This window comes from Choloepus didactylus, chromosome 4 (assembly GCF_015220235.1).
Source record: "Choloepus didactylus isolate mChoDid1 chromosome 4, mChoDid1.pri, whole genome shotgun sequence".
Taxonomy (NCBI): domain Eukaryota; kingdom Metazoa; phylum Chordata; class Mammalia; order Pilosa; family Megalonychidae; genus Choloepus; species Choloepus didactylus.
The window spans coordinates 77,199,010-77,224,630 of NC_051310.1; the positions used below are offsets into that span (position 1 = coordinate 77,199,010).

The 25,621-nt window shown below is 40.5% G+C and overlaps 1 protein-coding gene across 4 annotated transcripts in view; it reads right to left on the reverse strand.

The window, feature by feature from the left end:
• FAM189A1 (family with sequence similarity 189 member A1) overlaps positions 1 to 25,621 on the reverse strand; it is a 496,302-nt gene that overhangs the window by 461,234 nt on the left and 9,447 nt on the right. The window lies entirely within an intron of this gene.

Genomic DNA, 25,621 nt, shown 5'->3' on the forward strand with positions numbered 1-25,621 from the left:
TAGAGGGATTGAGAGGTGACTGCTAAGGGGTATGGGGGTTTTCTTTTTGGAGTAATGAAATGTTCTAAAATTGATTGTGATGATGAATGCATAACTCAGTGCTTATACTAAAAGCAACTGACTGTACACTTTGGATGGGTTGTATGGTATGCAAATATATCTCAATAAAACTGCCTGAAAAAAAATGAGCAATAGGAAAGGACTGTGGTTAAACCTCATACAAAGTTATGAGAAAAAAAGAGCAGCTCTTCAGGCAATAGATGCACATAAAAAGATATAACCATAAAACAGATGGAAACTGTAATCTAATATTACAAAATGAGCTAAAAGAAATTAAGAAGGTAATGGAAAATATGAAATGCCAGCATAAATCAGAATTAGAAAAATACAGAAATGAAAGGACTGGAGAAAAGGAAAACTTGATAAAAGAGGTAACAGATTCAAAGACTTTGAATATAAGAAACAAATCATGTCAAAAATTAAAAATAAACTAGATGGAATGTAATAGGGAATAAACATAACAGAAAATAAGAAAATTTTAAAGCAGAAAAGAAGAAATTATTGATAATAAAAAGCAATAAACAGGTAAGAAAAAAAAAAAAAAACCTGTTAAGAGAAAATGATGGAGACAGCCAAACAGGGTCCAAAGAGTATTTCAGAAGTCCTGAGAAGAAACAGCACCACTAAAACTATAATCCTGAAGTTAAAAAAAAATAAAAACTTAAAACTACATATTGAAAAGGCACATCACATACCTGGGAAAAACAACCTAGAGCACTCCCAAAGACACATTCTAGAAAAATTATTCTAGAAGACAGGATAAAAGAAATAAGAAGCACAAGAAGGGGACTTCCAACTCTAGCTGTTACGCTTCAGTACTTTGAAAACAAACACAAACTGCGTCTTGAAGCAAGTAAGAAAAGAGTTACAGTTTTCATTAAAGGAGGCGCATAAATGGGGATTTGTTATAGCAACCTCCATGTGTTTCTGCATGCTAAAAATATTTTATCAACCATACACATACAATAAAGGGAACCCACTGGCTCCCATAACTGAAAAGTTTAGAGGCTGGTGCTCTCCAGGGGCTCAGTGTCACCCCAGACCCAACTGCTCTCCATCTTCTGTTCTGCCTCTGTGGTATCACCTTCATCCTTGGGCTCCACTCAGAACCCTCAGCTCCCTCCTCATCATGACTAAATGAATGAGGCAGTTTCCAGCCTCAAACCCAGGAGAAGCAAGAGCATTTCTTCTGGAAGCTCCCATTTGGGTCCTGGAGGTCACTGTCTCACACTGACTGAAATGGGTCACATACTCATTCTTCAAACAACTGCCAGGACCCGCCCCTGGGGTTCAGACGGAGTCCACCCTAAGGATGGAAAAGAGAAATCGAGGTAAGCAAAGGAGAAACACATTCTATGAGGAACCTGCAACACCTAAGGCAGAGGCCACGACCCTGGTGGCCGGGGTGCAGCCACAGTGTCCCTCTGCTGAGCTCCCGGGAACCCTCAAGACATAGTCAGACACCACTGAGTTTGCTGAGAGATGCATGTAAGCTCTTGCTCTGCTACATACACACAGAAACTGTTGGTGACCAAGCCATGTCCCCCATCAAGACGTGTCAGGGTCCTAACCTCCAGTCCTGTGGGTGTGTACCCATTTGTCAATAGGACTCTGAAGATGCCATTATTAGTTAAGGTGTGCCCAACCTGAAAGAGGGCAGGCCTGGATCCAAACTGGCTGAGGTCCTTGCAAGCTATGGAAGCTGGACCGGGAAGCAGAAGCCAGAAGGCGTGGACAGCACAGGAACAGATGCAAGAAGAGAGAGCTCACCATGTGACAGAGGATTACCGGAACACTAGAGTTGGACTTCTGGTCTCCAAAATGGTGAGGCAATAAATTCATTTTGTTTAAGCCAACTAACAGGTGGTGTTTGTCATAGCAGCCTTAGCAAACTAAGAGTAACTTTTATGTAAAAAGCACAAAAACTTTTAGAGAGAAACATTTGCAGCACCCATTGGCAGAAGATAAGACAAATTAGAAATAATTATTCCAATCATCTCTCCCTTCCTCCTAACCCTCATGAAAAAAAAAAATATCAGGAGAAAGCAAGGGCACAATTAAAACACAGTTGGTCATCAAACAACTAGCCCCACCAAAGATGACAAAGAGGCAGGAAAATTCCTGTGGGTACTCATTCAATAAATGTTCCTTTGCATTTACTGAATACTGCAAAAGCAAGTATTATAAATAATTCAACTCACTTAGGAAAGATCTTTTCCATTATTTTATCAGACATTATCTTGATGTTCTGAAGTCTGACAGTGACCAAAGCAAGTAACAATTCTTTTGTTCTACAGCTAAGAAAATGATTAATCATTCATTTGGACTGAAGCTTTCATGATACCTTTTGCTTCCCTTTCTTGCCATAAATTAATTTTCATAAAAAGCTAAAATTTGAAGAATTTTCAAGATTTGAAAATCCCTAGAATATAAGCAAGCTCTACTTTAAAACAAAATTCAGAGTAAGGAGGAGATCCAGGAAGAAGATGGCAGCATAGAGAGGATTGGAAGCTAGTCAGTCCCCCTGGAACAACTAATAAACAACCAGGAACAACTAGTAAATAATCTGGAATGACTTCAGGGGGACAAACGTGACTGTCCACTCATCAAACACCAACCTGAATTGGGAGGAATGCCCGAGATTGCAGCATAAAATCCGTAAGTAAAAACAGTGGATCCAAGCCAGGAGCCCCTGCCCCCCATGGCCTGAACTGCAAAGCCTCGCGGTGCTAGAGAGCAACACTCCCCGAGGAAGTGAATATAGCTCAGCTGAGCTCCAACTGGGGTTTTAATTAGCAAACGTGGACTGCTCGATACAAGCTATGAATCCCCAACAAGCAGACAGAGGCTTATGGTGACGACTGACCTTGGAGAGCCAGAGGATCCCTATGGGAGGCAGGGGAGCCCAGAGGACCAGGTGCTATCTATGGCCAAGGGGTGAAACTGAGGGGGGCCACAAACTGACCTTGAAGGGGGGCTTTCTGTCCCTTTTTTGGCTCAGTGGAGAAAGCCTCAGCCATTTTCAATTCCCAGCACTCAGACCCAGAAAGGGTGGAGATAGCAGAGTCAGATACTATTCAAATGCAAATGACCTCTCCCTAGAAGGTGTATCCTCTCTAAGAGGAAAGAGGCAGTGCCAAGCCCTACTATCCACTTTCCATTCAGAAACAGACCCCAGAGCCCGGGGCGGAGGCAGGGGTGAGGGGGTGGGAAACAACCATGCGCCACATCTCCTTACACCAGTCTGGAGCTATAGGCTGACAGGTGCCACCTGATGGGCAGAAAAGCACAGTGACTTGAGGCCTCACAGGGTGCATCAATCTAAGACATCCTCAGGGAGACCTGATACTATTGCCTCCTTCCAAGACCTGAGCCCATTCTGGTCTGGGAAAACCTGATTGGGGTAACCAAGGAAACCAGGTGCCTAGACAACAGAAAACTACAGCCTACACTAAGAAAAATGAAGTTATGGCCCAGTCAAAGGAACAAACTTACACTTCAACTGAGATACAGGAATTGAAACATTAATACTAAATGAATTCAAAAAGTTTAGGGAAGATATGGCAAAAGAGATGAAGTGTATAATGAAAACACTGGGCATACATAAGGTAGAAATCAAAAGTTTGAAAAAAACTGACAATCTATGAAAATGAAAGGCACAACACAAGAGATGAAAGACACAATGGAGACATACAACAGCAGGTCTTAAGAGGTAGAAGAAAACACTCAGGAACTGGAGAAAAAATCATCTGAAAGCCTACACACAAAAGAACATACTGAGAAAAGAACAGAAAAATATGAGCAACATTTCCAGGAATTTAAGGACAAAATGAAATGCAGGAATGTCATGGGTGTCCCAGAAGGAGAAGAGAAGGGAAAAGGGGCAGAAGCAATAACAGAGGAAATAATCAATGAAAATTTCCCATCCCTTATGAAAGACATAAAATTATGGATCCAAGAAGCGCAGCATACCCCAAACGGAATAGATCTGAATAGACCTACACCAAGACACTTAATAATCAGATTATCAAATGTCAAAGATAAAGAGAGAATCCTGAAAGCAGCAAGGGAAAAGTGATCCATCACAAAGGAAGCTTGATAAGACTAGGTACGGATTTCCCAATAGAAACCATGGAGGCAAGAAGGAAGTGGGGTGATGTATTTTAGATACTGAAAGAGAAAAATCATCAGCCAAGAATCCTATATCTGGCAAAACTGTCCTTCAAATATGAGGGAGAGCTTAAAATATTCTCTGACAAACAGACAATGACAGAGTTTGTGAACAAGATACCTGCTCTACAGGAAACATTAAAGGGAAAACTACAGACAGAAAGGAAAAGACAGGAGTGAGAGGCTTGGAACACAATTTTGGGAGATAGTAGCGCAGCAATTTAAGTGCACTGAACAAAGATGACTGTGAGTATGGTTGAAAGAGGAAGGTTAGGAGCATGTGGGACACCAGAAGGAAAGGGAAAAGATCAAGACTGGGACTGTGTAACTCAGTGAAACCTACAGTGCTCAACAGTTGTGATAAAAGGTACAAATATGTTTTTACATGAGGTAGAACAAATGAATGTCAACATTGCAAGGTGTTAAAAATGGGGTGGGATTGGAGGAAAAATACAATCAATGCAAACTAGAGACTAGAGTTAACAGAAACATTGTATTATGCTTCCTTTACTATAACATAGGCAATATACCAAAACTAAATGCATGTGGGGGGGGGGGGGGACATAGGGGAAGGGTATGGGACTCTTGGCATTTGTGATGTTGTCTGTTTATTCTACTTTAGTTTAATGCTATCTTTCCTTTTGTTGCTTCCTAGCTGTCATGTTTTGTTTTGTTTTGTTCTCTCTTTTTTTTCTTTTTCTCCTGTCTCTCTACCTCCTTTGTGGAAGAAATGGAGACATCCTTATATAGATAGTGGCAATGGTGCTGAATACACAACTACATGACTATACAGGGAGCCATCGATTGTTTACTTAGGACAGAATGTATGGTGTGTGAACAAAACCATCTTTAAAAAAAATGGGTTGATAAAGAAACCTTGAGGGCACTATATTGAGTGAAATAAGACAGAAACATAAGAACAAATATTGCAGGGTCTCACTGATATGAACTACTTATAATATGTAAACTCATAAGACATGAAATGTGAGTTATCAGGATATACAATGAGGCTAAAGAATGGGGAGCAGTTGCTTATTACGAGAAGAATGTTCAACTAGAGTGAACTTAAACATTAAGAAACGGACAGAGGTGACAGTAGCACATTGTGAGAATAACTAACAGAGCTGAATGGTGTGTGAATGTGGTGGAAAGGGGAAGCTCCGAGTCACATATGTCACCAGAAGGAAAGCTGGAGATTAAAAAATGGGAATGTATAAAACAGTGAATCTTGTGATGGACAATGTCTGTGATTAACTGTACAAACATTAGAAATCTCTCTCGTGCACTAGAACAAATGTATGACACTATAACTAGAAGTCAATAATAGAGGGGCATATAGGGAAAACATATACACCTATCGCAAACTATGTACCACAGTTAGTAGTATTTTAACATTCTTTCATCAACAGTAACAAACATACTATACCAATACTATCAATCAATAATGTAGGGGGGGTGGTTAGGGGTATGGGAGGATTTGAGTTTCCTTCTTTTGTGTGTCTTTATTTCTTTTCTGGAGTAATGAAAATGTTCTAAAAATTGAAAAAAAATTAATTAACTGTGGTGATGGATGCACAGCTGTATGATGGTACCATGGGCAACAGATTGTACACTTTGGATCTCTGGATAATTGTATGGTATGTGAACAATCTCAATTAAAAAAATTCATAATCACAAGTTAACACACCCAATCATGATGCCTCTGTTATTTGCTTATCTTTCCATAAGGTTCACTTGATAAGATTCACTCATTCATGCAGCAGACCTCCACTAATTCACTGGGTGCCTTACCCATGCTGGAAGGCCCCTGGACACCATGCTACCTGAGCCCTTCTTTTACAGATGAGGACACTGAAGTCAGAGACAGTAAGGGACCTGCCCATAGATAAAGGGGAGACATCATTTCAGGGAGAGACCACATTTCCTCAGCTCCAATCCAGTGCATCCGCTACCCTGCCATCAAGCTCCTCTTCCATGACCACAGAAGGTCTCCAGCACGGCCCTCCCCAGCAGAGGACACCACTGCAGTAAATACTTTCGCCAAATGTGTGGCACCAGCATCGCCTCAACATTCTTCCCAAGCTAAAGGAGCTCCGTGGGGGGAGTACTTCATCCCCCAAGGAAGAAGCCAGGACTCGCCCAGCCCGGCCGGCAGCCAGCGCTCAGGCACGTGCCTCGGCTCCGCCGACTAGCGTGGGACAGTAGACACCAGTGGAAGAGGCAGGGGGAGAACATCTAGCACTTGATTCCCAGCGGGGTGGGTATCTGTGCCCAGGAGTGGATACAGAGCTGTCTTCACTTGTGACAGCCCAGCACCGCGGTTTTGGCATTTGTCTTGGCTACATGGAGTTCTGTGAAACTGGCAAAAGTAGACTGTTTCCGCAACCAAGAACCCTGACGGATATTCCACCATAGGCTTTATTTACCCACATGCTCAGCAGATGTGCCCAGGAGCTACAGTCAAAGTAAAGTGAACCTCTGCTTGAAACTTCACAGTGCATTGCAGGATACCATTCACACCTAGCTACCCAATTCTTTAAATTTTTAAAAATATAAATGGCTCTTTCCCATTGAAAAAAAAAAAAAAAGGCAAAGATGGGACTACTGACTTTGAGTGATTTTTACTGAATTGTTAAAATGCCTCATTTAAAAGAGAAAAAAAAAAAGATTACAAAAATGGCCACTAGTTTTTGCCAAAATCTAACAAAATAAAGCTGGTTCCAAGCCCCTGCACCGCACAGCAGGTCCTCACAGCTCTCCCTCATTGGAAGCAGGAATCAAGAGAAAAGCAAGTAAATAAAATCCTGAACAATCTCACTAACAGCCCCTTAGAGGGTAGCAGAAGGGAAACAGCTGCAGGCAGCCTGCAGAGAATTAGCGGAATTTTCCCCAACACCTCCATGTCATTCCAGAGATGGAAAAAAGGCCTTGACTCCCTCCTGGGGGGGAAGCAAGAAAGGCTTTCCTGTGGTTAGAGATGGTAAATGTTGAAACATGACAATGCAAAAATAATATTCTTTTTAAATGAACTATATGGGATGAAAATGGAAGCATGGATAAGCACATTCATTTCATCATTCTTGGAGGGGCCTCACTAGATATGTCCTAAAATGGATAAACCTACAAACAGTGTTTTAAGCTTGGTATTTAAATTCAAATGGAACCACCAACATCAAAAAAAAAAAAAAAAACCTAAAAATATGAATATAAAAAACAAAACTCAGGAGACAGAAGGGAAAATATGATAATTTTTCATAGCAAGCACAGATACAATTTAAGAAATGCTAAAATAAGAAACAGAAGGTTACATATAATAAATATAGAAGTTACACGAATAACCACTAGAAAAGCTAAAAGCAGACTCTCACCATCCAAAGCACCAAAAAGGAAACATCATATACATATAACCAAATAGCAAAAGAAGAGGAAAAAAAGCAAAAAAAAAAAGGTAAAACTATACAGTAGTCAGAGTAACAGAATGAGAACCCAATATGTCTGTGATAACAATAGGTGCAGATAAGACAAAATTATTATTAGCAAATGACAGGTTACATACCTTAAAAAGCCCAAGAGAATCAAATTTTTAAAACAATTAGAAACAATTAATTAGAAAACTGACAAAGTACAAAATTTAAAAGTATCATTTTTCCCATAAACACAAAGAAACTAGTAAGAAAAGAGGTTTGAAAGATCCCACTCACAGTAACATCTGAAATGAACGGCATGGCTAGATATTCCCTTAACCAGACCTGGGAGAATCCATATGAAGAAAATCTCAAAACTCTCCAACAGGGTATAAAGAAGAAATTAAATAAGAAGTCATAACATGTTCTTGCATAGGAAGGCTCAATACTGTAAAGTTATTAATTCTCCCTAAATTAATTTATAAATTAATTGCAATCCAATTAAAATACCAGGAGGACTCAGTGACATAACTGGAGTTTGAAAACCCTGAGAAAATCTGAAAAAATAAACATGAGAATGACCAGTATGCCAGTTTGATGCTGGTATGGACCCCAGAAGACCCATGATCTCTTAATCCAATCTTCTGGCTGGGACCTTTTGATTGTTTCCTTGGAGATGTGACCCAACCAACTGCAGAAGAAACCTTTTGATTAAATTATTTCCCTGGAGGTGTGAACTGCCCATTCAGAATAGGTCTTGATTAGTTTACTGAAGTCCTTTAACAGAGCTCATGGAGAGAAGGAGCGTCAGAGAAGCTGAGAGAGACATTTTGAAAAGAAGCTAATAGCCAACATAGGCCCAGATATTTAGAGACACTTGGAGATGAAGACAGAAGCACGTTTGGAGATGCTAAGCTAAGAGATGAAGCCCAGAGTTTGCCCTGGAGAAGCTAAGAGAGGATTCCTAGATGCTTAGAGAGAAATGCCCCAGGAGAACCAAGCAGAGAGCTGAGAGAAACTAAGACAGACAGAAGCCCAGAGACATATTGGAGAATGCCATTTTGAAACACAACCTGGGAGCAAAGGACCAGCAGATGCCAGCCACGTGCCTTCCCTGCTGACAGAGGCTTCTGGATACCATTGGCCTTTCTTCAGTGAAGGTATCCTTTGTTGATGCCTTAGTTTGGACAATTTTATGACCTTAGAACCGTAAATCTGTAACCAAATAAATCCCCCTTAGAAAAGCCAATCCATTTCTGGTATTTTGCATAACAGCAGCTCTAGCAAACAAGAACATCCAGGCATGGCAGATTGTGTTATCTGAAGATGGCCACAGTATCCCACCCCACATGCTTTGCAGCAGTGTCACCTCACCACTCCTATCTGGAGGTGGGGTCTAGGTTCCCTCCCCCTGAAGATGGAATGTGGGTGAGCATATTCCATGTGGGTGTGACTGCTTCAAACAATAAAGAAGAGAGGAAATGACACCACATGTCTTCTGAGATGACGCTGGAAAAAGCCATCAGCTTCCGCCTGCTGCCCTTGAGACGGCTGCTCTGGGGAGGCAGCCGTCCTGTAGCAGGTCTAACTGCCCTGAGACCACATGCTGGAGAGACCCCAGGAGACACTCCAAGCAACAGCCCCAGTGGGGTTCCCAACTGCCAGCCAGCAACAACCCACAGCCACCTGAGTGAGGCGTCTGCCAGGTATGGCCCAGTCAAGCCTTCAGATGACCACAGCTCCAGTGCAGAACAGAGAAAACAGAAAATATTTCCTAATTCATTGGTTTATTTGGCATTTTCATCACTGAAAAAGGTCAGCACCAGTTTTGCCAAGAGTGATAAAAACAAACATTTACTCCAAGCCTTTCTTGCATGATCTTTTGGGGGTATCTACTTGCACATTTCTGGCTCTCCTACCTTCTCAAAGTTTCCTATCTCCATCACACTCTGTTCTTCCTCCATCCAAAGCTCTGTCCTCCATAATTATTCTTACTTGGGCTTCAGCCTAACCCCGGACCTGGACTTCAGTTTCCCACCTGTCATCTTCGCGAACCTTCTCCCCAGCTCAGACTCCAGCCACCCACTCCTGGTGGGACCCAGAGGCTGTGCCATCACAGGGCAGGGATGGGGGGCAGCCATGCCAGACCCCAGACCCTCCATTCCACAGCCCAGGGTTGGACACTCCACCCCTGAAGGCCTGGGAGAGCATACCATAGGAAGTATTTTCAATCCCCTCTTCCCATAAATGATGAAAATGAGGCTCAATTAGTCAAATAATTATATAACACCTTCCTTTGAGTTTACAAAATTGTCCATGCACATAGCCTAAGGGCAGCCAGTGCATAAAGAGCTAGCTGAAATATTTCTAAAGAACACAAGTGTCAGAGATTAGTCTTTCTAAGACACTGCTTGTATTGTGTTGGAAATCTGCACCACTCCTGACCTGATCTGGGCATGCACCGGGCCCCCAACCACTTCCACCTGCAGGCTTTGGTCTCCTGGCCCAGGCCCCCTCCTTCCTGTGAGTTCCCACTGGGCTCTCAGGTTCTTTCAGGCCAACAGACTTGAATGAATACCATCCTAGTTACCTGAACTTTGACTCTCAGGAAGCAGAAATAGTATTTTCCTTTCTTCTCTCTGAAAGCCCCCAGCTCAGATGCAAACTGCTCCACCCCATTCCCAGGGGCCAGCTGGGTGGTCAAAGAAGCAGAACTGTGGATGACACAAAAATTCCCATCACCAGCGCTTCTCCCACCCTCCCCAGGGGCCTGGCCTGCCTGCATCTACACACTTCAAAGAGCCCATTCAAGAAACTGGAATAAAGACGCTCTCCCCTGTGTGACCCATGGTCTCCATCTGCAGACCAAGAGGTGTCTCCTACACAGGGTTGCTTCCTATACAAATCCACTTAATATTTGCCTAAAGGCACTCTATAGCATTCATTTGGGGCCAAAAAAGAATAACAACTCATTTAAGGGTCTACAATGTACAACTACCTGGCTTGGCTTTGTTCTACTACTTTCCTCCCTGAAGCTCAACCTGCACTCACCAAATACTTACTATTTCCCCCTCCCCTGAGAACTTTTAGAAGTCACAACCAAGGCCAGTAGTCCTAGAAATCTGTGCCAGTTTCTCAAGTTTATTTTAGAGCATGATATAGGATTCGCTTTGATGGGTCAAGTGACAAACTGCTGTATTATTACCAGTTCCACAGCACAGTCCAGTTTGGAAACAGCACTCAGGTTCAAACCCCTCTTTCCACAAATGATGAAAACTGAGGCTCAATTAGCCAAACAATTAAATAATTAGCCAAAGTCATTATTAAGTCATTCTACAAACTTCTCCTAAGCATGCACCTGTGCCAGGTGATGACTGCCCCCCTGTAAACTCACCCCACCCTGGAAGTGGATTGGGGGTTCCTTAGCAGCAGAAAAAGCTGGAGAAGGGTGGGCACTTCAAGCCACAGGCTGCCAGCCCCGTGATTACCACATGAAAGATCCCTGAAGCCACCCCATAGAAGAATGGCTTCACCGTTTCCCATCCTAGGGTCTGTTCCCCCCACCCCATCCCCACTCAGGTCTACGAGGTAGAACAGGTGAAACAGCATGGATTTCCAAACACACTTCATCTCTGCCAATTTCAGCCCCATCAGCAGGAGATAACAGAGGCCTGGGCACCCAAGACGTCCCCCGGAGCCAGGCGTGCTCCACTCGTTCCTCATGACAATTCACAACCAGGCCCTTGTGACCCACCTCCTCCATGACACACTTCCCTCCCCAACCTCTCCCCCAACACTTTCCCCAGGCGACACTTCTCAGTCAATTCCCAATCTATGAAATGGGGGTAATGCCCAGACTCATTCTTCTAGGATTACTGGGAGGTTTAAAATGTAAAAAAAAAAAAAAAAAAAAAAAAACTTTTAAAATAGTGTTTGCCCAAAAAAAAAAAAAAAGCATGCTCTTGTGGTTGTCACCTCTGACTGCAGCGTGCTTCACGTGCTCATGGATGTCCCCATTCTGTTATTAACTTGGAACTGGAGAACACAGGTTCATCTCAGAAGCGCCCATGTCTCCTCTGGTGAAGCCCAGCTCAAACTTTGGTCTTATCCCAGGACCACCAGAACACAAGCAACCAGCCTTCTCTGGTCTGTTTCTCCCAGGGTCTCTCCTGAACTCCCTGAATACCACCAATTCATGGCTTAAACAACACTAATTTATTATCTTATAGTCCTGGAGGTCATAAATCCAAAATCAGTCTCGCTGGCCTAAAGCCAAGGTGTCGGCCAATCTTCATTCCTTCCTGGGGGCTCTGGGTGGAAAATCTGTTTCTTGCCTTGCCCACCTTCTGGAGGCTGCCTACATTCCTTGGCTTTGAGCCTCTTCCCTGCATCACTCCCACCTTGTAGTTCTGTCGTGACATCTCATTGCACTCCCTATGAAGACCCACATGATGATGGCACTGGGCCACCGGGATAATCCAGAATCACCTCCTTAACAAGGTCACATCTGCAAAGCCCCTTTTGCCATGGAAAGTAATACAGTCTCAGGTTCTGGGGATTTGACCCTGACCTACCACATTCCACACACCCAGCCGCTCTAGGTTCTGGAACTTGGGAAGGTCCAAATCATCTGGTCCTCCATGCACAGAGGTGGGTGCTTGCTATGCCAGGTCGCATTTGCACTGTTAAAGATAACTGTGGTCAGGATGTGGAGCAGCCTGGGGGACAAGAGGAGAAGTGGAGAATAATCTGGGTCAGAAGTATGCTGGGCAGAAACAGATACTTTGGAGGAAGAATCAACAGGGCTCTGTGACCGACAGGATGCCAGGTCAAGAATGATCTGTTCTCGGATCTGGGAGAAAGGGGCTATGGTGAAATTCTCAGTGTAAGTTTTGCATCATTTTTGCACCTGTCCTGTAAGCTAGAAATTATTTCAAACTTAAAAGTTTAAAGGAAAAAAAAAAAAGAATGCCCCTCAGGTGTCTGGTTTGAGGAGCTGGGTGTGTGGTGGTGCCACTCCTTGGAAAAGGAGAGGAAATGTGTTGAAGGCATGATGATCTCAATTTGGCACACTTTGAGTTTGGGGCACCTGGGACACAGTCAGATGGGGATGTGCGATGGCAATGGGGGGTTTCGGGAAGGAGGGAGGGAGAGGGCAAGATGCCTGTGAATGACGGGCATGTCCATCAGTGCAGAGAGCGGTGGGCCCCATGCCATCCTACCGGGGGCCCCTACTGCCCTCCCACAGAGGGGGAGCTCACTTTGACCCACCTTTCGGCATCAGCCCTTACCCTTAGCATGTCCACTGCAGAGCTGTGCCTCGCAGGCTGCTGTCTCCATGTGGGCAACACACCGTTATCACTCCCAGGAGGGCAGCCATTTCTCTGCCTCTACCCTACCTCAGTTTTAGGAGATGCTGAGGATCCTCTGAGGCTGGGCTACAGCTTCCCGGCTATGGAAGATCTGTCCTGCAGCTTCATCTAGGGGAGTCCCTGCAGCTACCACTGAGGGGGCTTCAGGGCAGGCACCCTGACTCAACTCTCAGCTGCATTCACCATACCCACAGGCATGCAGAAACTTCCATATGTTTTATTCCACACACAGGCCAGGGGAACTCTCAGGCCCAAGCATCTAGACCAAAGGTCAACAAACTCTGGCCCTTGGGCCACATCAGGCCCACTGCTCCTGTGAATAAAGTTTTAGTGACACACAGCCACACCCATCCTTTATGAATTGTCTGTGACTGTCTTTGCACCACAGCAGCAGAGTTGAATATTTCTGATCTGGCCCTCTACAGAAAAAGTTTGTCAACTCCTGGTCTAGACATTTCCCTCCCACAGGGCTGTGAAGAGGATCCTGCATCTTGCTGGAGGATGGGCAGGGACAGGGGGCCACCAGTCCAATTTGTGGGTTTCCCACTCATCTATCTAGGTTTCTACCATGAAGAGTAGAGTAGGGTGCTGGGGTGCTATGTCCCTTCTCAGGGGCCCAAGAAGCTTCTTCACATCCAAATCTCTGTCTCTACATCTTCAGAGCTCTTCCTCCCAGCTCTGGAGGGCTTTCCTTTCTCCTTCCTGTTGGATGGGAACCTCTCTCACATCATACCCTCTGGCCTACCAGCAAGGAGCTGAGGGGAAAACAACTTTCAGGACTTAAGATTTGCTCTCAGTATATAAAGGAAAGCTTCTGGAGTTTTTCTCTTACCATAAAGTCTGGTTCTCATTACTCTCTAGAGACTCAAGAAAGTCAGCATTGGGACTCAAAGCTGAGTAATGAGTTCTTTGTTCTAGATAGTACGCGCTCTTCCCCTAAAGCAATGAATGCCCTTGATTTAAGAGGTGGAAGAGCTGCAGGATAACATGATTTACAAGAAGTGGGGAAAAATGGGTCAATTTAAATTTTCAAAAATAGTATTCTTGCAATAAATATATTGGGGTCCAAAGAATTTACACAAGGCAGTGGAAAGAGGGATGTGGAATGCAACTTGGAAAACTGGAGCAGGGCTCAAGGGAGAGCTGGCTGGAGCAGGCTGTGTTAACACATCTCAGCAGCACAAACTATCCCCTGGGGTTCTCCTGCCGAGGCAGTTAATTTGGGTGGAAAAGGAGAGAACTAAGGCTATGGAAAGTTATGAAAAAGGTTAAGAGCATTCCCGGGAAGAGGAAGCAGAGGGAGACCCTCAGAACAGCGTATGTGGAGACAGGCCAGGGGCAATCTGTACCAACTTATCAGACTGTTCATGGAAAATGTTCAGATTGATGATTGGCACCTGCTTTCTGTTGGTTTTTGTATTGCACCTGGTCATGTGGTTGCCTGGTTTTGACTATGTCATCAGACACATGAAAGACCCCTCCTCAGACTGTTGTACCTGGAAGGCCAAAGTATCTCAAATATCTCGGACCTCTCCGATATCTGCCTGTGCTTTCCTTCTCTTGCCATCCTGTACCTTTTCCCTTCATTAAAGCCTCATGCGAGTCTACCCTACAGAGGCCCTTGAGCCTTTCAATTATCCAACCCAGTATAACTGCTGGAGTTTTTCCTTTTATTTTAATACACAGTCTAGAAGATGATGTTGAATCTCTCAGAATATAAAGCAAAAGACAAAAAAAAATGGAAAATATGAGAGAAAGTTAACAAAGGAAGCCAAAATCCAGCTAACAGGAATTCCATAAAAGTGAACAGAGAAAACGGAGGTGAGGAAATAATCCAAGAACTACTAAAAGATGTCCTTGACCAAACATGAAATTTAAACCAGAAGGAAGTAATGGGATTTCAGGAAGCAAAGATGAGCAAAGAAAATGGTAAACATGTGGGTCAATCTAAAAAGATATTGACTACAAAAACTATAATAACAACAAAACTGTCTAATGTACAAAGTAGGGAAAAAAGCAAAAATACATGATAATAATCTAAAATGAAAATGCTTAAAACAGACCAAAGATGTGTACTATCTTATGACAAACAGCATCACCAATGAATAAGATATATTCATAAGCATTTAAATAGGACCATGAGAGTAAAATACATACAACAAAAAGACACAGAAATATAAGAATTCAAAATATTAAAAAAGGGGACGATTTATAACACATCCCTTAAATAATGACATATTACATAGACAGAAAAATAAAACTGTAAAAGATTAACATTTGAAATAATTAAAACTGATCTGACATTTTAAATTGCTAAATTACAAAAAGCAGAAATTTTATAATCTGCATTTACTGATCATAATCAAATAAAGCAAGAAATCAGTAATGAAGCAATGACCCCTGACCTCTAACTCTCAAAAAATAGTTACAGGCTAATTAAGAAACACTCTATACAGAATCCCAGGAGCAAAGGAAAACTCAAGATTAAAATAATAAACATCTAAAACTTTATGTAAATGAGAGAAGTTTATATTGAAACCTATATACTACCAATATACCTAAACTCAGAATAAAATTTGTAACTATAATTGTTTTTTTTACTTTTAAAAGAATGAACATAAGTATATAACTGATGAATCTATTTTAAAAAGAAGAAAATAAAACAAACACTGTATAGGAGTCATTTAATAAGTACAAAGAGTAGAAATCAATGAAGTAGAAATGATTATAATAAAAAACAATTTTTAAGAAGTGCAAAAATTTGTCAAAGAGGAAAACTTGAATAGGCCAAGATTATGTAAGAAAATCGAGTGGTCATTAAACAGCTATCATTAAAAACAGACACTAGGCTTTACAGATGAGATAACTTTCAAAGATTAGATCTTTCCTATGCTAGAAACAGAAAAATATGGAAGGCACACAAAATTTATTTTACAAAGCCAGCACAACCTAGCAAGACCTAATAAAGACAGTGTATTCTTATGCACATGTGACTAAGAAGCAAACTTCTAAACGTAGTAGCATAAGGACTCCAACAATATATCAAAAGAATAAGTGATAAGGATTATTCCAGAAACCCAAGGGTGATTCAGCATTAAAAATGCTATCAACACACTCTAGTATATCAATAGCTGAAGGAGAAAAACTGGGAGATTATATATACAATTGAAACCATCTGAAAAACTTAGCAGCCATTCCTTATAGGAATTCTAAGTAAAAGCAAACTACCAAAACATGACTTTTTAAACCCCCAATTTGAAAACTGAATGGGAGCTGGAGGGAGGAATATCCATAAAGAACATTTTGAGGACAATTAATAAAATTTGGATATGAATTGTGGATTAGATAACAGTATTCTATCAATGTTAATTTCATGACTTTTATTATTGCACCATGTTTATGTAGAGACTACCCTTTTCTTAGGAAATATAAACTGAAGTATATAGGAGCAAAGAGGCATGAGTTTTGCAACATACTCACAAATGGTTCAGAAAAAATATGTAGATATAGAGAGTTGGATGGATGGATGGATGGATGGAGGCTGGGGGCTGGAAATGAGAAAGTAAATAAGGCAAAATGTTCAAATTTTTCAATCTAGGTTAAGGTATATAGGATTCTTTGCACTTTCCTTACAATTTTCTGGAAAGTTTGAAATTACAGCAAAATTTAAAGCTTATCAACAAAACCTATTTATTAAGAAATAAAAGCAAACATCATATTAAAGCAATGAAATACTAAAGCCATTCCCACTAAAATAAAAAACAAGACATGAATTCTTCCTTTTGCACTACAGTATCAGCTTTATTTCAAAGGTATCAATCAATAAGAATAAGAACAAGAAATAAGCAGTATAAATACTGAAGATGAAGAAACAATATTAGTTACAGATGTTATGAATGTATATCGGGCAAGCTCAAGAAATACTTGAGTTTAAAAAATAATAAAATAAATAAGGAAATTCCTAAATAAAAGAGAAATAAAAATCCGTGCTTCTCTGTATAGGAGCAATAAGTACTGAAGGAGGGAAAATCTCACTGACAATGCAAAACCATACAACAAAACTACAAGTACATTTAACAAGAAAGGTACACCAGCTATACAGCAAAACCCCAACTTTTTGCCTGTTCAAATATTTAACATTCACATTAAAAATATTAATCAGGAAAAGCAAAATATACATTATGCTCTATCATGAATAAGTAGGAATATGTGAATTCTACCTTGTCTGATATCAAGATAGTGAGTCCTGCTTTCTTTTTATTTTAGTTTGCCCAGTATATCTTTTTCAGTACTTTAAATTTTTGCCTTTCTACATCTCTCCATTTTTGATTTACCTCTTACATACATCATAGAGTTGGATTTTGCTTTGTTAGCCAAACTGAAAAAACTTTTTAAATGAAGTTAACTCCCTTCACATATATTAATACAATCTCTATATGTGACTTGGGCTTCACCAGATTGCTTAATCTTTTTTTTTTCCTTAAACATTTTATTTTTCAATAATTGCAACCTTACAGGTCAGTTGCAAAAATAATATAAAACCCATACAGAGCTTCAGGAGACAGCTTTTTACTCCCAGCTAGCACCAACTTATCTGGCAATTCAAGAGCTTCTTATACTTTCGACTTTTCCCTCTCTTACCATTTCTTTGTTAGCTGTATAATTTCTATAGAGCCAGAACATGTAACACCTATGTATTAACTTGCCCCATAATACAAACCCAGCACAACCTAGCTAGATACAATAAAGACAGTGTATTCTTGTGCACATGTGGCTACAGAAGCAAATTTCTTAATATAGTAGCACATGGACTCCAAAAATATATCCAAAGAATAACTGATATATTGTCTGCAGTCTCAGTTTCACAGTTCATCAATGTTTCCAATGTTTCACCTTATGAAAAGCTTCTCCAATCATTTCTTGGTTTTCTGAAGTTCATTCTCTAAGAAAATGGCTCAGGGGGACAATATTCTCTGACTTCTTCCAAGTCCAAAACTATATGTCTATGGCCTTTATTCTTCAAAGTCCAAAGCCTGCATATGAAATGCCTGGCTTACATTTTCTTACCATAAGTCCATTAAAAACATTGAGGTTCTGGGTCCAGATAAAATGAAGTGAGCGCGTACCATCCTGTTCCTCCTACTGAATCAGCTCTAAAACCTAACAGCATGCACAGAACAGATATTCGAAACCCTGAAAAGTAGAACAGCAGGCAGATGGGAAGAACACGGAATTCAAAGTCCCACTGCAACAGGTGGCAGTTTAGCATTTTTCCCCCCTCAGGTATCCTCCAGCCTGAACTCAAAAGCCAAATGTGCACATCAGTGCAGAAAGAAAGAGACAGCTCCAGAAGTTCCCTACTTCTAGCTCCAGGAATGGAAAAGTGTATCTCCTAGTACCCAGAGAAAATTAGGAAAGCCCCCCTCGCCTCCCATTGTTTATTCTGTTGTCTTTCTTCCTCTTTTCTCCCTTCTCTCACACCCCACTCCCCACGTGACACCAGGGCACCAGCACAGTGAGAGCAGCAACAGAGCAGACAAGGCCCCAAAGTCAGAACGAAAGGCACCTTCTCTGCTCAGAGGAGCTTGGTTTGAAGAGGGCAGGGCAAAGTTCTGCTGCTCTTTTCCTCTCTGCGTCCTCCCACTGCATGGCATGTGCAGGTACAGGAAGTACACGGCAAAGCAAGCCCTCGCTTTCTTACCAAAGGACCAGATTCAGGAAGCTCCAGGGAAGCAGACGATACAGGAAAGATCATCAAGAAGAAGGAGCTGGGGGAAAAAAATCCATTAACATTATTTAGGACTTCCTGGGCTCATCTCCGAGCTGTCCGTGTGGAGCTAAGATCCAAAACAGCATACAAACTTTGAGAACAGAGCTAGGGAACAGACCACCACCCAAAACCCATATTGGCCAGTGGGTGCCAGCCCTGCAGGACACATCTGAATAACACTGCAGAGCCTTTGGGAATTGAACTGGCCTTAGAACGGAAACCCCCGGAAGGCTGGTCAGAAGTTGTGATCTAAACCTGGTAGGGTGGATAGCCTGCTGAAACAAAAATAGCAACATTCTCCATAGGATTTAAACAATATCCAGAGACTAGTAACATAATATTCAAAACATCCAGGATAGAATCCAAAATTATTCAGTCTCTCAGCTAGGGCGCTCGAGAAAAACAGAACCACAGAACTAATAGGAGATATATATATAAGAGATGTATTTTAGCAAATTGGCTCATACACTTGTGGGAGCTGAAAAGTCTGAAATCTGCAGAGCAGGCTGGCTTGCTGGAAACTCAGGCAGGAGTTGATGCTGCAGTTTTGAGTCCAAAACTATGTCAGGCAGGCCGGCAGGTGAGAGACTCAGGCAGGAATTTATGCTGCTGTCTTGAGTGAATTTTTCCTTCTCTGGGAAACCTCAGTTTTTGCTTTTAAGACCTTTCAACTGTCAGAAAGAGGCTCAGCCAGATTATTGAGGATCATCTCCTTTACTTAAAATCAACTGGTTGTACATCTCCAGTAGGAGTGGTGGATGGACAATGTAACTTAACCTGATCACTGACTCCTGATTAACATTTTTTTATCAAAAAACAAAAACTTAAGTTTAACAGCTTGGCAATACAAACTTGTGACCTACATTTACTCTAAGTGGAAATGAGGATTGTTTTAAAGACTTCAGGTTCAGTATTTTTGAACACAAAGATTCATCTACAATGTAACAATGAAGATTGAGTAAATTATAACTGTTGAACAATTTTCAGCTTTTCTCAAGTTAATTTTGTTGTAGGATGTACTTACACAGTAAGCATATTGAGGCTAAAACAGTTCAATTATGTTAAATGTTGCTCTTATTCCTACCACATTACATTGAACACTGTTTGGATGCATATTGAAAGACATGCTTTTTTTTTGTAAAACTCAAAAATATAAGAGCTGTATCTACAATAAAAAGGAGACATTAACAAACAAAAATAAAAAATCAACTGGTTGTAGATGTTAACCACATCTACAAAAGACCTTCACAACAATATGCAATGTTTCATTAAATAACAAGGTATTACAGGCTAGCCAAGTTGAGTAAAATTAATCATCATACTCAGCATATAAAGACCAAGAAAACGTCAACTCACATGGGAAAACACAATCAATGACACACATTTTGGAATTACATAACAGAGCCTTTAAAGCAGCTATAATAAAAATGCTCTAATAAGTAAGGCAAGCACTCTGGAAATGAATGAAAAGATAGAACATCTAAGAAAAGAAATAGAAGATACAAGGAAGAACCAAATGGAAATTTTTAAACTGAGAAATAGAATAACCAAAGTAAAAGACTCACTGGATGAGTCAGTCAACTTTTATGGGAACAACAATTTGAATGACTGCAGATTTCTCATCAGAAAACATGGAAGACAGAAGGAAGTAGATCAACATTTTTAAAGAGTTGAAAGGAAAGAACTGTCAATTGAGAATTCTATATCCAGTGAAAATGTCTTTCAGGAACAAAGGTAAAATAAGGCATTCTGAGATAAAGAAAAACTAAGAGAATTTGTTGCCAGCAAATTGACTTGCTCTAAAAAAAAAATTAAAAATTAAAAAAAATTTAACCTCTAAAGGAAATTTTTTAGGCAGAAGGCAAATGATACCAGAAGGAAACCTGGAACATCAAGAATAGAGGAAGAACAAAAGAAATGGTAAATATCCTAGACTATTCTTCTCAGATATCATATATAAGACAGCTACAACATAAAGGAGAAAGGTAAAGAGACCTAAATGATGATGTCTATATTCTACTTGGAGTGGTAAAACAATAATTCTAAACAGACTGTGAAAACTTAATATGCATATTGTAATCTACAGAGCAACCATTTTAAAAATCCACAAAGAGATACTGTCAAAATGCAATAGATGAATTAACATGGAATGAGCAAAAGTTTCAAATAACCCAAAAGATGGCAGGAAAAGGGAAACAGAGGAACAAAAGGAGAGGGAACAAAGAGAAAACAAACAAAACAATCTACATTAATAATTATGTTATAAATAATCTAACCTATCAATTAAAAGAGACTGGTAGAATGGATTTTTTTAAAAAAACACCCAACTATATACTATCTACAAGGAACACAAACAAATATAATTTATATGTGAGTTAAAAGCAAAAATATGTGAAGAAATATACCATAAAACAATAATCATAAAAAGCTGGAAAGGCTGTATTAACTATTACCAGACAAATTAGACTTGAGAGCAAAAATTTTAATTACCACATTAAAAAGGTACATTACATTATGATAAAAGAGTCAATTCACAAAAACACACAATCCTAAAGGCGTATGCACCCAACAACAAAACATCAAAACAGATGAAGCAAAAACTGACACAACTGAAAAGAGAAATAGAGATATCCAGAATTATAGTAGAAGACTTCAGCATTCCTCTGTCAGTAACAAAACTAGGAGAGAGAAAATCACCAGGGATATACAAGAATTGAACTATACAATCAAGCTACTAAATCTAATTCACATACACAGAACACCCCACCTAAAAAGAGTACAATATACCTTCTTTACAAGTACACCTGAAACAGCCACCAAGATGCACCATATATTCTGGTCTACAAAACAAATATTAAAAGACACTTAAAAGTTGAAACCATACAAAGTATATTCTCTGATCATAATGGTAATAGACTAGAAATCAATAAAAGTAACACAACAGGAAAATATCCAACCACTTAGAATTAAACAACACCCTTCCAAATAATCCATGGGTCAAAGAGGAAGTCTCAAAGAAAATCATAAAATGTTTTAAACTGAATGACAATAAAAACACAACTTACCAAATTTGTGAGACGTAGCCAAAGCAGTGCTTAGGGAGAACATTATAGCACTAATGCTTATGTTAGAAAAGAAGAAAAGTCTCAAATAAATGATTAAGCTTCCACCTTAAGAAATTAAATAAATAAGGACAAAATAAACACAGAGCAAGCAGTAGGTAGGGAACAGTTAAGATAAGAGTAGTACATGTGCCAATTTCCCCCAAACTGAGCTATAGATTTAACACAATGCCCACAGGTATTTTTTGGAAATACAGACAAGTGGATTCTAAAATTTATTTTAAAAGGAAAGAAACTAGAATAGCCAAAACAATTTTGAAAAAATAAAGTTGGAGGAATAATATTGGCCTATTTTAAGCCTTATTACAAAGCTCCCTGAAGACAATATGGTATTGGCAAAGGGAAAGGTACATTGATCAAGGTAAGAGAATAGATTTCAGAAATAAACTCATACAAATGTAGCCAATACATTTTTGACAAAAGCATAAAAGCAATTCAAAGGAGAAATGCTAGTCTTTTCAATAAATGGTATTGGAATAACTGGACATGTATGCGGAAAAAAAAAAACTTGGACTTAAATCTCACACTTCATAGAAAATACAACTCCAAACAGATCACAGATCTAAATAGAAAATGGAACATTATAAGACTTTAAAAATAAAACATAGAGAATATCTTTGTAACCCAGGGTTATGGAAAGAGTTTTTAGACATACCTCCAAAGGTACAATCCTAAAAACAAAAAATTTGATAAACTGGACTTAATCAAAATTTACAACTTTTGCTCTGTATAAGACACTGTTAAGAGAATGAAAACACAAGATACTGGCAGAGAAAATATATTTGCAAATCACATACCTGAAAAAGGACTTTCAAAACTCAATAATAAGAAAACAACTCAATTTTTAAAAAGGGCAAAAGACTTTGACACTTCACCAAAGACAACACAGAGACAGCAAATAAGCACATGTAAACATATGTTCAACATCATCGAGGAAATGCAAACTAAACCATATGATGAGATACCCCATCTATTAGATACATATCTATTGGGCTGGCTAAAATAAAAAATCTTGAAAATGCCAAGTGCTGACAAAGATGTGGAGCAACTGTTAACTCTCATACAGGGCTGCTGGAAGAGCAAGATGGAACAATCTGGAAAACAATTTGGCAGATTTTTTTTTTAATAAAGTTAAACATACTTTTCCAGTTTGCCAATGCTGCCATTATGCAAAATACCAGAAATGGATTGGCTTTTATAAAGGGGTTTATTTGGTTACTGTGCTGGTTTGAATGTATTATGTCCCCCAGAAAAAGCCAGATTCTTTGATGTGGTCTTGTGGGGCAGACGTTTTGGTGCCTATTACATCTGCATGGAAATGCACCCCACCCAACTGTAGGTGATAACTCTGATGAGATACTTCCATGGAGGTGTGGCCCCACCCATTCAGGGTGGGCCTTGATCAGTGGAGCTATATAAATGAGCTGACGGGCAGAGGGAACTCAGTGCAGCTGTGAGTGACATTTTGAAGAGGAGCTACAGCCAAGAGGGACACTCTGAAGAAAGCACAGGAGCTGCAGATGAGACAGTTTGAAGACAGCCATTGAAAGCAGACTCTTGCTCTGGAGAAGCTGAGAGAGGACAAATATCCCAAGTGCAACTAAGAGTGACATTTTTGAGGAACTGCAGCCTAGAGTGGAACATCCTGGGAGAGAGCCATTTTGAAACCAGAACTTTGGAGCAGACATCAGCCACGTGCCTTCCCAGCTAAGGGAGGTTTTCCGGACACCATTGGCCATCCTCCAGTGAAGGTACCTGATTGCTGATGTGTTACCTTGGACACTTTATGGCCTTAAGACTGTAACTGTGTAACAAAATAAACCCCCTTTTATAAAAGCCAATCCATTTCTAGTGTTTTGCATTCTGGCAGCATTAGCAAACTAGAACAGTTACCAATTTACAGTCTGAAGGCCATAAAGTGTCCGAGGTAAGGCATCAGCAATTGGGTACCTTCACTGGAGGATGGTCATTGGCATCTGGAAAGATTCTGTTAGCTGGGAAGGCACATGGCTGCCATCTGCTCCAGAGTTCTGGTTTCAAAGGGGCTTTCTCCCAGGATGTTCTGTCTGAGCTCCTTCTGTCTGAGCTCTCACATAGGGCTCTGGTAAGCTAATCAAAGCCCACACCGAATGGGTAGGGCCATACCTCCATGGAAATTATCTAATCAGAGTTATCACCTACAGTTGGGTGGGTCACATCTCCATGGAAACAACCTAATCCAAAGGTTCCAACCTAATCAACACTAATATGTCTGCCCTCACAAGACTACATCAAAGAACATGACTTTTTCCGGGGGACATAATGTATACAAACCGGTACACACACCTGTGGTGATTTGAAGCTGTATGTACCCAAGAATAACATGTTCTTAAATCTAATCCATTATGTGTGTGAACCTATTGTAAGAAGTACCTTTTGATGAGGTTACTTCAGTTAAGGTGTGTGTGACTCAGTCCAATCAGGATGGGTCTTAATCCTATTACTGGAGTCCTCTATAAATGGAATGAATTCAGGCATGAGAGAGAAAGCCACAGATGGAGCAGACAGAAACTGAAATCAGTGGAACCCAGAAGAGAAGGGAGCACCCAGGAGATGCCACCATGTACCCTGCCATGTGACAACCTAAGGACCAAGGATCACTAGCAACTGGTCTTCAGGAAGAAAGCATCACCTTGATGATGCCTTGATTTGGACATTTTCCTGGCCTCAAAAAATACGAGCAAATTCACATTGTTTAACCCAACCCACTTCATGGTATTGGCTTAAGCAGCCTAGGAAACTAAAACAATAATAACCCCAAAATCCCATTCTTAGATATTCACCCTAGTGAAATGAAAACTTACATTTACACAAAAATGGATACATGAATGTTTATTGCGGCTCTATTCACAATGGTTCAACAAGTTTGAGCTACTGGTTCAACAAGTTTGAGCTACTGATGCACACAACTTAGATGATTCTCAAAGACATGCTGAGTGAAAATAGTCAAAAGGTTGCATACTGCATGATTCCATAAAAACGACATCCTCAAAAGGAAACTATGGTGATGGAGAACATGTCAGTGGTTGCTTGTGTTATGACTGCAGTCTCTATGATTACAACAATATGGCATGAGGCAGCTTTTTGGTGTAATGGAACTGTTCTGTATCCTGATTGTAGTAGTGTCTGTACTAATAGATAAATGTGATAAAACTCATAGTACTGGAAACAAAAAAGTCAATTTTACTGTCAATTTTTAAAATAGCATAAATTATGAAGATTAAGAAGTATATTGTTAGTCCTACCTAGCCCTTTTCTGCGTTCCATCCTTTTCTCTCTTTCCCAGCATGGAGGAGTCATCACAGTGACTGAGGATATGGGGCAGCTGGGCCAGAAATGGGGTATCAGGAACCACACTGAGCAGCAGACAAGCAGAACCAGAGACCAGGGACCCAGGACAGCGAAAGGGGGTTGGAGAAGCAGAAGCAGACCAAGATGTGGGGGGCAGGTAGAGGGGTAAGGGTGTGCAGAGACAGCAAGAGGAGGATACAGCTGGCATGGTGAGGAAACTGGTTACTTTGCACAAATGAGTAAATCAAATTTCTCACTGCTGGACAATATATTTAAAGGCATTGTAAGAGGGAAGGTTAGAAAGAACCTGGAGATACTGGATTGGAATGTGAGGTATTAACACGAATTCATAGTTTCATTACACAGTGTGACAGGTTGAATTAGGTATCCCAG